Genomic DNA, 13195 nt, shown 5'->3' on the forward strand with positions numbered 1-13195 from the left:
GCTGGGACGGCGGCACGGCGGCCGAGCTCCGCGCGCGGCAGGGTAGGGAGGCCAGCGCGCAGCACACGGGGGCCATCCCTCCCCAGCGGCCCGCCCTCCCTCCTCTCCGGCGGCCCCCTCCCCGCTCGTCGGCCGCATGGTTGGGATGGCGCGCGAGTGCGCGGGCCCCGCGCCACGTCGTGTGTCCCGTTCCTTTTGTATCTGCGCTCGTCTGCGCTCGATTTGGAGTGTGCATGCGGAAACGGAAAAATAGCGATGGGTTTACCGTCCCCCGCTGCGGACGTTTTTTCTGTAAACTGACTCTGTATGTGCGATACCGCGTGTGATAGAGTACCCACTGCGGAGAGCCTTAGCAAGTAATGAGGTGTGGGGGACCACACCACGGTCCAGAATAGTAGTTGGACAGAAAGTAAGCAAACATCTTCATCGGGGATATGGACCAGGGAGGTTATCAATCAGCTACTGCATTTCACATGCAAAGAATCAATGCACTGCAGTCTCGCCATAGATGTTGACAGCACAAACAAACACATGCTTAAGCACTGTAACTTTTGATCCAAATAAATAACAAGATCCCATTTTATTTGATGAGCAGTAGCATCTTATTTGTTACCTGAATTTCAGGTTATTCACAGAGAACACTGGAGGCAATGGTATGTTTGGTACAACACAAGCCTCACACATGTATTTGTTTGCAATAATCAGCTAGATCTCCGTAGAATATTACACCCAAAATTGAGCACATTGTAAATAACAGTTGGCTCGGTAAAATACACAATGCAGTTTGGAACAGGAAACAAAAAATATCCACAGTGCAGACCAATAAACATCGGTCCTTCATACTCCTTGTGCCTCGCCAAGCTAAGCTCCCATATCCTGCGTTAAAGTGCAATCAAGATTCCTAGGGAGCTTCAAACCTCGAGGGATTATCAATTCCCATCATACACATGAGTCCTGATATCAAGATGATAAGAAGCACAATTCCCTGCACATAGTAGACAAGTGTGAGAAAATGATGAAAGGATACAAGGTATACTAATACACAACCAGTCATTAGGAGAGAGCACATTTAAGAATAGAGTTAGCCAGTAACAGAATACAATCTACTCACAACAAAAGTTTCTTCGAGAAGAGTTGATTTGACTAGGCATTCTCCATCACATTTGGCCCGTCCAGCTTTATTAGTATTGGTCTTCTCTGCAAGATACGTACCTGCCTAGTGGTTACGTCCCGCTTGTTACGTGCAGGTGGTCACGTCTGCTAATCGTTTTGCCGCCGGATCTCGTACAAAGTGGTTTCAAATTTGTTTTAAAGGCACCATCAATTTTGGTATTCTATACAAGAAGACAAATGATTGTCAGGTGATGGGATACTGTGATGCCGACTATGCTGGAGATTGTGGCACACGATGATCAACTACGGGATACTTCTTCAGTCTTGGATCCGGAGCCATATCATGGTGCAGTAAAAGACAACCAACTGTGGCATTATCCAGTATCGAAGTAGAGTATCGATCACCAGCAACGGCAGCACAAGAAAGCACCTGGCTCAAGCAGTTGATGGAGGATCTTCACCAGCCAACAGAATACCATGTAAGGATTTTCTGTAATAATCTATCTTCCATTCGTTTGGCAAAAAAAGAATCATGTCTTTCATGCAAGGATCAAACACATAGAAGTTCACTATCACTACATAAGAGAAAATATCCTTGAGGGTGAGATCATAATGGTGCCAACCAAGATAGAGGAGCAGACTGCAAACATACTCACAAAAAGTCTCAACAAAACAAAGTTCGAGAAGTTTTGAGAGGCGCTCGGCATGGTCTGCAGGACAACATTGAAAAGAAGTTTACCTTGAGGGGGAGTGTTGAAAGAAGGCAAGGCAACCTTCTAGAATGTTCTACAGTATGCAAGAGTAAGATATTTACCATGGAGTAGCCTAGATTTGGTAGTAAAATAAATTAACTAATGTTGTAATATCTAGAAAATTTCTAGAATAGGGGACATTTGTTACAACCTCATGGTTCCCCCTTGTCCTATACATAGGGCCCTTCCTCTCTTGCCATGCCATTCATTCCACGAGCATGGTAGATGAGTGGTGCTAGGAAGTAGTGAGAGGGTGTGTGCTAGGCTAGCCACCTAAAAGTGTAAGTGATCCTTTGTAATATTGATGTTCCAATAAAGAGAGTCTTTGTAAGTGCTAGTCTCCTGGTTAAGCTTCATAGTTTCTAAGTGCTTAGTGCATAAATAGTGATCTATTGAAAGTTGGCTCTGCCACCAAGGATCACAACAGTTCTGGGACTTATCGTAGGTTAGCTCTCCACCCGGAAGCCAGCTTCATCTATTGGTAGGCTTTGCCTCCCGGAAGTTAAAAGGCGGCTCTGCTGTCAAAAGGACTAGTGCACTAAGTACTAGAAATTAAAAGAGCTGACTGACTCTAGAGAGAGTAGGTGTGTCTTAGCTACAGATCCTCATCTTAGTGGGTATTAGGGTCATCTCAATTTCCAACATAGACACATCATAGTAGCTAGGGGCCATTGGTAGGTTTTTTTGGCTAGAAGGCTAGAACAGTGTTGAGATATGGGGTTTCAACTGATAAACTGGGCTGGATTGATTTGAGTGGAAAGATCGAAGTGGACTGGATTGATTTGGGAGGTGGAGCAGGGAAATGAATTTATTGAGTTGGTTTGTAGGCTTATCTTTGATTGGATTGGAGTTGGTAAGCGTGGGATTGTGGGGGGTTTCGTATGCTAGGGGGTTGAGTTTATGATGACGAAATCAGTCATGCTCTGTTAACAAACAAGTAAGCAAGCTGGGATTTAGCAGTTACTCATCTTTGCAATATTCAGAAAAGACTTTTTTTTAACATTTTATAGTCATCTTTCTGCTTTCAAATCTGGCTATGAATAGTGCGTTCATTGTTATGCTATTGTGTTGGTTGTGTGATCAACAAGACCAAGGAAGATACATTTGTACTGACCGATGTGAAAATGGTTCAGCAAGGTCTAGTTGTCCATTTCAGCGAGGAACCACCAAAACTTGCTAAATGCATCGCGTCTGGCGACACATGCAAAGTTGTTACCTGGAAGGACCCTGTTGCTGAATTAGATCAAGTTGTTACCTGGAAGGACCCTGTTGCTGAATCAGATGTGCTGATCTTTGTTTTCCAAACTCATCATCAACTCTTGAGAATGTGAAAAGTTTTATCACAAAAGTGTCATGTGGCTCTGCAGCCGGAGATGCTTCTCCTGACAGTGAGCTTGAAGGGTCAAGGGAACTTTTTATGACACTGTGTCACCACAAAGAGATTGATTGTATTGTGTCATCACCTGTGTTATGCAAAACAAGAAAAGCCATCCCAAAAGCCAATGGTATCGTGTTTTCTGATTGCACCAGTTTTGATGGCAAGGATGAATCGGCTCATGCTTATCAGCTAGTCGTGTTGAAGCAACTTTTAAGTTGATGAGTGGACAAGATAACTGGCGGGAAGTGCAAAAACGCTAAAAGGTACACACTTCTAGATTGTTTAGATTTTAAAATACACACGTTTGCTCCGTTGGCTCCTAGTTAACAGTTTGTCCTTAAAGGAAACGATCCCTCGAACTACCTGAACCTAGGGGCGAAGCATCACAGCACAGGAAGGCACGCGCCAAAGAAGTATCTCAGAAAAAAGAAGTCGCGCACCAAAGCTCCAATGTAGCAGAACTTGGCTCAACAATTTTGCAATGTAGCAGAACTTGGCTCAACAAATTTGTGTCATCGACAGAGTTCTTCCACAGTACCAGAGAATCATATCAAGCTTTGTGATTACTCTCTATGGCAAGTTGAACTTTTTGGTCTCTTTTTTTTTGACTTGAAGAGTGTCTAAATAGAACGTCATAAGCAGCTCTTGACGGACAACCATGAAGTCGACAACATGTAATGATGCTAGGTAGCAGTGCTTACTTTGTTTTTGAATGATGTGAGCACCAGGTGGATTCCACGACATGTAATGAGTCTAGGTAGCAACCAGGGGCGAATCTACAGGGGAAGATATAGATAATATATATATATATAGAGATATATAGAGGATATATATAGACACATAGAGACATATATAGATATATATACACATATATACATAGAAGAGATATATATAGATAGATACACAGAGATACAGATAGATAGAGAGAGACATACATAATAGATATATACTAATATATATATACATATATATACATATATACATATATACATAGATACCTATATATACATACATATATACATACATACATATATAGATATACATATATATACATATACATATATATATACATATATACATATATACATATATACATACATATATATACATATATATACGTATATATATGTATATATACGTATATATATACATATATATATATATATGTATATATATACATATACATATATACATATACACATATATACATGTATATATCTATATACATATATATATACATGTATATATATGTGTACATATATATATACATGTATGTATATATGTGTACATATATATATATACATGTATGTATATATGTGTACATATATATATGTGTGTGTGTGTAGATATAGTTGTCGTTGACTAGCATCTGTGTCCAACTTTTTTCACTCATGAGTGCTGCTCGCCCACTCTCCGCGACTACAAGCGGCAGCATCTAGACCAGAACCCACAGGCTAGCTCAAGTAGCAAAACTGAACGTGAGGACATCTGTTGATTTGCATGCTTCCGTAGATAGGAAGGGTTGCATTGGTGCCGGTGCTGAAATGACCGGTGACCACCACCGAATGAATTACATCTGTTATTATCAATTTCTAGACTTCTTCTGACAAGACACAACTAGCAATCATTATTACGGTCATAAAGCTTGCTAGGTTTCTGATTTGGAGAAACTGCTGGTCACGGGATCAAATCCAAACTAATCCAAATACTCTGCTCAGTCGTATACTCAGTTTAACATAATTTTTCATAATTTTGATCACATAACTCATTCTTGTGTTCTAGATATTTGAATTCAACCTAGCGACCTAGCCGCCATGCCAGCTTGACTCTCCTCTTGTTCATTGAGCGATTTTATATATTAAGAGATTATCTAAATATATTTTCATGCTTTCAGTTATTTACCCTTTGTACTAAATTGGTTGGCAAATTTTTTTATTACTGTGTCTTACCAAATTATATATTGAAGTATTGATCCGGCATACCCTAAACTAAAACTCTAGATCCGCCACTGGTAGCAACAGGTTTAGTAGTCTATTTCATAAAAAAAAAGGTTGATTCCATACGGGTGGTGGCTGAGATGCCCTTACAATCTATGTGGCTGCTCTTTTTTACGTTTTTTTTGTTCACTCCACATCTTCAAGTAACATTTCAGAGTGTCGGGCGGCTCAATAAGCATTGGTGCAATAACTTGAACTGTACCCCATGTGTGAGATCATTTTGTACCGATCATTTTTTTTAAAAGGGACACTATTAGTGCAGGACTAGCACTCTCTGGTGTATTGCTCCAAACACTGTATCCAGAAGATTCCCCCACAGGCATTGAAATGCAAACTCACAGAATTATCAATTTCATGGTAATTCTAGTTGTAAATGTTTTTTTTTCAGTAGGAGGGCTGCAGAGGAGCCCCCGGTGCCAGCCCCGGGGATCGAACCCGGGCTGCCGGCGTGGGAGGGGGCTCTAGGAACCACTCGGGCTCAACCCCCTCCTTCTAGTTGCAAATGTTAAAAGCTCAAGAACATTGGAACGCCTTTAATGAACCAATTCTGTGCTGGCCTTGGTATGGACCCATTTGCTTCCTGCTTTTAGTTCTCTTTATAATGTACACTTACTACTATTGGATTGTTTTGCAGGTAAGAAAATCGAACTAGACACGCAAGACAGTTGACATTTTTCCTCTTGTAGCCTAAATTATAATGTACACTTACTACTCTTGGATTGTTTAGCGTAAATTTGTTTTGTGTGTGCAGATACACCTGTACATAGTTTAGTGACCATACTGACCGTGTTAGAACGAGAGAGGCGCTATGACAAACTGTTCAACGTCTTATCTTCAGTAGAAGACTAGAAGTAGGAGCCATGTGTATCTCAAATGTTCTGTTCTTTTGGTACACACTAGTCAATTCTGACTTATGAGACTCAGGGGACACCTGACTAAGACGGATAATATGATTTATACAGCAGATGGTTTTTCATCATTCTTGACAACTTGAATCTGTATTGCTGTCCTAAACATGTGCAATGTTTGCTGTCTATGTAGTTGTCGAATTTTTCCAGGATTACTCTGTTCGTAGTTTGCGCAAGCTAGTGAGAAAATAGAAAATTGTTCATTTGTAACGTCTCTTGAGAATTAGTCCATCGTTCATTTTACTAGCAAAATGTTTGCCGCACGTATTAATTATTTTTTTATTCAATTAGCATGGACGCACATGCGTTTAAGAAACATAATTAGATTTTAATTCAAAAGTGTATTGAATAATTAAGTATTAATTAAATTAATATGTAAAATAAATTCCAAAAATTGTATCATTATAAATATCTCGTAACAAAACGGTGCCAACACGTCAATGCTTACCAATTTATTTTATATTTTTCTTATGTTTTAGCCACATGATCTGACCATTATACCCTTGACCACACAACCTTATCCTTTCCCATCGGCATCCTCTCACGCTCGCCCTTTCTTCTGTCTTGTTCTTTCTTGTTCACCATCCTCTATACTCGCTCCTCGCCGCTGCCGTTCTTGTCGAATTGGGCGAGCGGGACGAGGTTGGTGTGGGGCTCACCTTGGCCCCGAATGCGTGCGTAGCGATGATTCGGACGCCGGTGTGAAGGAGCTGAATGCTAGAGTATCTCCGACATTGTACGATTCACCTTGTTTAGTTTTCAAAAAAATTCCTACAGTACATGTCACATCGAATCTTCGAACACATGCATGGGACATTAAATATAGTTAAAAATAACTAATTACACAGTTTGACCAATTAGCACGAGATGAATCTTTTAAGTTTAATTAGTCTATAATTGACATTATTTGTCAAGTAACAACGAAATGTGGTACAGTACTAAAATTCAAACTTTTTTACCAACTAAACACACCCTAAATCAAAACATGGCCAAATGTTGTCAGGCTGGAGGCCCGAATAATGTTTGTGCAGGCCGATGGAGTTGGTTAGTGCGCGGCCCACGATGGGCGGAGAAGAATCAAAAGAGGCATTGTTATTCAGCAGCATTACTGTAACTGAAAAATGAAAGCTACATTATATTTCTGTCAGCAGCCGTGATCAGACAATAAATTGCTACATTATTATTACAGTAACATATGCTGATGACGAACTAATTAGGCTCATTAGATTCGGACGGAATCTACAATTAGTTTTTTAGTTAGTCTATAATACTTCAAATATGAGGGAGGTAAATCGGTTGACCAAACTCTTTATCATTTTATGATTGGGCCGCTTCTTTACCTAACCGCATCTAGGCCCGATATTATGTTTAGTGTATGTATGTGCGCTCGCTTTCAAGCAAATCCTAAGGAATAACATCTTAGTGCCGTTAAGAGAATCCTTAGATATCTCAAACATACACCTAGCATGGGCTTGTGGTACCCCAAAGGCGCTAGTTTTACACTCCTGGGATACTCGGATTTGGACTTTGCCGGATGTCGTGTGGATCGCAAGAGTACACCGGGTGGCTGCCACTTGCTAGGGCGTTTCTTGATCTCTTGGTCTTCAAAGAAACAAAATTCCGTGGCCTTGTCAACCGCGGAGGAGGAATACATTGCCGCTGGGGCTTGTTGTGCTCAAATCCTCTACATGAAATAAAGCCTCTTGGACTATGGTGTGGTATTAGGTAGGATCCCGCTCCTTTGTGATAACAAGAGTGCCGTAAAAATTGCTAACAACCCGGTTCAACACTCTCGCACAAAGCACATAGATATTCGCCATCACTTTCTAAGAGATCACGTGGCAATGAATGACATATCACTTTGTGGTGTTCGTTCCGAAGATCAATTGGCGGATATCTTCACAAAACCTCTAGATGGAGCACCTTTTGTAGGTTACAAAGTGAGCTTAACGTGTTAGATGCTTCTAACATCATGTAGTTGCCTTGTCATATAGATGCATTTCATATGTACATACTAGGGGCTTGTCTAACCTTGTCAAGATAGTGATGAACATGGGTCTTGCATGAATCGGTGGTTCCTTGTTTCGCTCATGGCATGTAGAAAGGTTCATCATGAAGAAGCTTGCCGAGGGTTCAAACTTGACAAGATAGATTTAAATTTATGCAATGCATTTTTCTTGTCATATAGCTTGCATTCATGTTTAAATTCCCACTTTGCATGAGCATTGCATCACGCTAGTAGCATCACAAGGGAGCAAATCACACTTCGAGAATGATATTCATGCCATATATGATATATCAACTCCATAAGAGTGATAAGATCAATGTTGCACTTTCATGCCTATTGAGTCATGTCCTAGCGAACTTAAAGTTTCAATCTCTAAGTTCATAGGCCGTATGGCTCATACATTTCTTGGATCTTGTGTTTATCCTCGCTTGGTTCTTAATTTGCCTATGTTAAATAAAAGCTTGCGAGTATCTATAAGTATGAGTGTTTGAGGGGAGAAGTTGTCTCTCGAAAATGATCCAATTTAAGTGTTTATAGCTTTGGTTCTTCAGAAATTGGATCACAAATAGAGATTTTAGTTCAGCTGAAAAATCTAGTGCCACCGGTTGAACGGATGCTAGACCACCGGTCTATCACGTGCCCGCCGGTTACACCGATGTTGTATCAGCGGTCTAACCGGTGACACTCCCTGGTCAACTCTCAAGGAAAACCCTCTCTGTACACCACTCCAGTGTATGCACCGAAGACCACCGGTGCAACCGGTGCCCTTTGCTTGACCACGATTCAAACTGTTTTACTTTGCTTGACCACGATTCAAACCGTTTTAGATATTGTCAAAAATGCACTGGTGCTCTTCACCATCACCCACCGGTGCATTCGGTGCCCCTAGGGTTTGCGGGCCCATGCGTTTTGTCTCACTTAATCCATCTGTGGGCCCCGCATGTCAGTCCCTCTTCACCCGCCTCCTTCCTCCTTCCGCTGCGCCGCTCCCATCCTCCGCTCGAGCGCTGCCCGTACGCTCCGCCGCCGCTTGCTCACGCGGCTCCGCAGCGCCGTCCCTCGCGCCGCCGCGCACCACCCGCGCCAAGCCACCGCCGCACGCCAAACCCTAGCGCCGCTGCAGCAGCCTCACAGCACCACCGCCGCTTCGCGCCACCGCCAAGCCGTCCTCTTCCCGCACGTAGGCAGTGCCCAGGCACCCCAGGCTCCAGCTCCAGCACAGCAGTATGGGATGACTGAGGAGCAGCGGGCCCTCTTCCTCCAGCAGCAGGAGATGCTTCATTAGTTCCAGCACCTGTCTGCTCAGCCTCTTCCGGTCACCACACTCACCTTCGAGCCGATTCGTCCGACAGCTGTTCGTCCTTCTTTGGCGGACACCGTTCTCGTCTCGTCAGCACCTTTGACGGACGCCACCAGTGTCGTCACGGAGGCAGCCACGTCTTCAGCTCCACCCACGTCTTTAGCTCCTCTGACGGCGACTCCCGTCACGCCTACCGTCTCCTCCGACGACTCGAACGACGACCCTGACCGCTTCATCGACGCACCCAGCCAGTCGACTCCGTCTTCTCCACCCTAGGAGTAGCTTCGCCTTCCTTTTTGGTGCTTTGTTGCCAAAGGGGGAGATAGATAGGGGGAGTAGAGATAGGGGGAGCAGGGGGTTTGTGGTGTGATTTGGACTCTTCATGGCTTTTGATGTATCAGACATGTTGTTTGGATATTGTGTATGCCCTTGTGTTGACATGTCTCTACATGTGCTTTAGTTTCAGTTATTGCATGCTTGTTCAATTCCTTGCTTATCTTATCTTGTATGTGTTGTAGCGCTTTCAATTTCATATTATGTTATCTCTACTTTGTGTTGTCATCAATCACCAAAAAGGGAGAGATTGAAGCGCATCTAGGCCCGTAGATGCAATCGGCAAGTTTCGGTGATTAATGATGACCGTATGCGACTAACATGTGTTTTGAAGGAAATAATCTTCGCAAGTTAAGTCTCATGTGAAATATGAAAGGAGACCCCTCAAAATTCATGAACAAATGATTCACGGACTCAATTTCCAAGAATAAGGACCATTCTAGATTCAAGTGTCACAAGGAGATGAAGGACACTTGATTTAGTTTGAGTTTTTTAGATTTAAGTTAGTGATCGTACTATTTAAGTTAGTAGCTTGACTCGAATCGATTTGGCCTTAGAAACGATGCACACTTGCTAGATTCAGTACAAGACAGCACAAAAGAACTCAAGAAAACACTTGCAAGAACAAAAGCTCGAAGTTAGAAATAATTCCAAATCAATTCAGCTGAAAACACAGAAGCACAGTTGCACGGGATACACCGGTGAGTAAGCACCGGTGCATCCGAAGGCAACCGGTTGCACCGGTGCCTTACCTCCGGTGCATCCGGAGAAGTGTAGCAGGGTTCAAGAGAAGAAAACACAGTAGCACCGGATACACAGGTGCCCTTTGACCATGCACGGGTCTATACATATTGTCATCCTTCAGAGAGCATGTTTTCGGGTTCGAGAAGTTTCCTAATTCACCGGTTACACCGGTGGACTGTCTCTGGAGCACCGGTGCATTCACATAGCTATTGATCAGAGACTATGCAGTTGGATTTCAAGGAAACTCTTCAGCACCGGTTACACCGGTGCCTCTTAGGAGCATGCACCGGTGCAATATTGTCAGACTGTGCACTATGTCAGACCGGTGCTTCACCTTCGGTCTATCCGGTGCCTACGACTTTTTGGACAGTTTGTTCCCAACGGCTAGTGGTGCCTCTCCACTCTATATAAGTCGACCCCCTGGCTCATTTATGATGCTTTTGAAGCATTGAGTACCTGAGGCCACCCTAGAGAAGAGAAGAGAAGTGTTTGGAGTCATTGAATGAAGATATAGTGATTGCAAGTGATCCAACTTGAAGAAATCAACCATTCCTTGAGTAGCAAGTGTGCTAGTGCTTAGAGCCATCTCAGTGAGGGTCAAGTGAAGCCTTGAGAGCTTATTACTCTTGGTGTTTGACGGCACCTAGACGATCTTGGTGATCGGGTGAATCTTGGTGAGCTCTTGGAGATTGTGCATGGTGTGAAGCTCGCCATTCCGGAGATGGAGAAAGAGCATTCTTAGTGAAGACTTTCTTCTTGGTGATGCAAGGGAGCGATACCCTTAGTGGGTGCTCCAACGTGGATTAGGGGGGAGCATCAACTCCTCGATACCACGGGAAAAAATCCGGTTGTCTCGTGTCCCTCTCATTTCCTTTACTAGCATTTCATTTCTCTAAAGCTTGTTCTTGTGCTTGCTTGGTTGCTCATTGCCTAGATTTACTACTAGCTAGTTTGGTCTCTTGACTAGGTTGCATATTTATTAGTGTGATCTTTCTTAAGGATGATGAACATGTTAGTGTTTTATCCTACCTAGTTTGATTATGCTAGTGTGCTCTAGTTGATAGAATCAAACTGGTAGATTGGGCAACACTAGTCTAGGATAATGATTCGATAGAAATTCAAAAAAAGTCCCGATTCAACCCCCCCTTCTTGGGCCTCGGTCCTTTCACACCCTCCGTAGGTCTGTCCCGTATCCATCCATTTGCCCATACCCACTCTTGGGCCATTGGGAGGGGAAAGCTAAGAACAAGTTTAATAGTTTCGCCGGTTGCTCGCCAGCTACTGGCGCCGCCTGGCAGCAAAGGGCATGCGATGGTGGTGGGCCCTACCACTATTTAATGACTAGTTGGCTGCTCAGCCAGTAGCTGCACGTGCAGCACCTCTTCGCCAACCGCAGCAGGATTCTTTCTCTTCATTGCTCTCTCATCCACATAGATATAAGCCGGCTAGTCGCCCATCATAAAAAACATGAGCTAAGCTCATTTCCTAAACTATGATCAATGAATTAGCAATTGTACACAGCATGACGATATAAAGCATGGATTGGAGGTTGATCGAAACTGAGACACAATCCAGAACATTTCACAGGGTCTTGCTGATCGAAACTATCACTTCGCGGGTCTGACTTCTGATTTATCTTTATGTACTTGTACGGTTTTATCTGACAGATCTAGATTTTCTACCGAATAAAATTAAGTCACTTGGAGCTGCGCTCAATGTGCAATTCAGTGTAGGAAAAAATTCAAAGAAAATAACAAATTAATTGAGAAAGTAACGACGAAATTAATTTGGGCGACAGCTCACCGGTGTCACATTGAATTTGTCAGATAGATCACCGGTGCCAGCATCCAAATCATTCTTGGAACATATTTCCCCGATGCCCACTAATGAAAACTACTCTAAGTAGCACACTGCACAACACACAAGCTGCACAACGTTAACAGTATGACAAATGACAATGCAACACCGACTGGTACGGAAATAGTAACAAACACAAGGCGTGCAATCATAACGGAATAGCCTGAGAAACATCAGAAGCTAACTGGAATGTATCAGATCGACATGTTGAATGAGACCCACAATGAAAAAGCTATCCCCATAAGCGAAAGGAAAAACAACATTTCAGTTGGTATATAAGTTTGATCTATAAATTGCCAAATACTGGCTACTATAGGTACAATACAATATAAGTTGATAGTCATGTTAAATATGTTGTCACCCATCTCTACACAAGTTGCTACTAGGTATACATCATAAGTTGTCAATACAAATAAATAGCCACAAAATATATACAGTATTGATCTTGTTTCGTAGAGTTTGTCATAGCGAATACGTGCAAATGGATTTGAAAATTCATGGCGAATGAGAGAGCAATAGTCATTCTAAATTTGTAGTTTAAAATAAAAGCGCTCTCGTCGTCACTGGTGTCATCTTGAAAGCGACCCGTGCTAATAGAGACAGGGAACCGTTTCTTCAAAAAAAATAGAGACAGGGAACCAATCCGTTCATGCATCCTAAGCTGGTTAGAGGGGTCGCGCGCGTTATCGCGGTCCCCGGAATAAGCGCGTAGGAAGCAACGCGTTCGGCGGGACTTTTTGCGTTTTCCGCGGATAAGCACCGCAGACGCAGTCCCAAACAGGGTCATAGGAGACAAAAAAGCAAA

The 13195-nt window shown here is 42.8% G+C and overlaps 1 long non-coding RNA gene across 1 annotated transcript; it reads right to left on the reverse strand.

Annotated features, from left to right (window-relative positions):
• Nucleotides 1-608: 608 nt before the first annotated feature.
• Nucleotides 609-1198, reverse strand: LOC120667418. The gene is made up of 2 exons (XR_005672177.1): nucleotides 1112-1198; nucleotides 609-985 (listed from the first exon to the last, which is right to left on the reverse strand). It is a non-coding gene; the product is annotated as an uncharacterized LOC120667418 (long non-coding RNA).
• Nucleotides 1199-13195: the final 11997 nt, after the last annotated feature.

The sequence above is a fragment of the Panicum virgatum genome, chromosome 3N, assembly GCF_016808335.1.
Source record: "Panicum virgatum strain AP13 chromosome 3N, P.virgatum_v5, whole genome shotgun sequence".
Lineage (NCBI taxonomy): Eukaryota > Viridiplantae > Streptophyta > Magnoliopsida > Poales > Poaceae > Panicum > Panicum virgatum.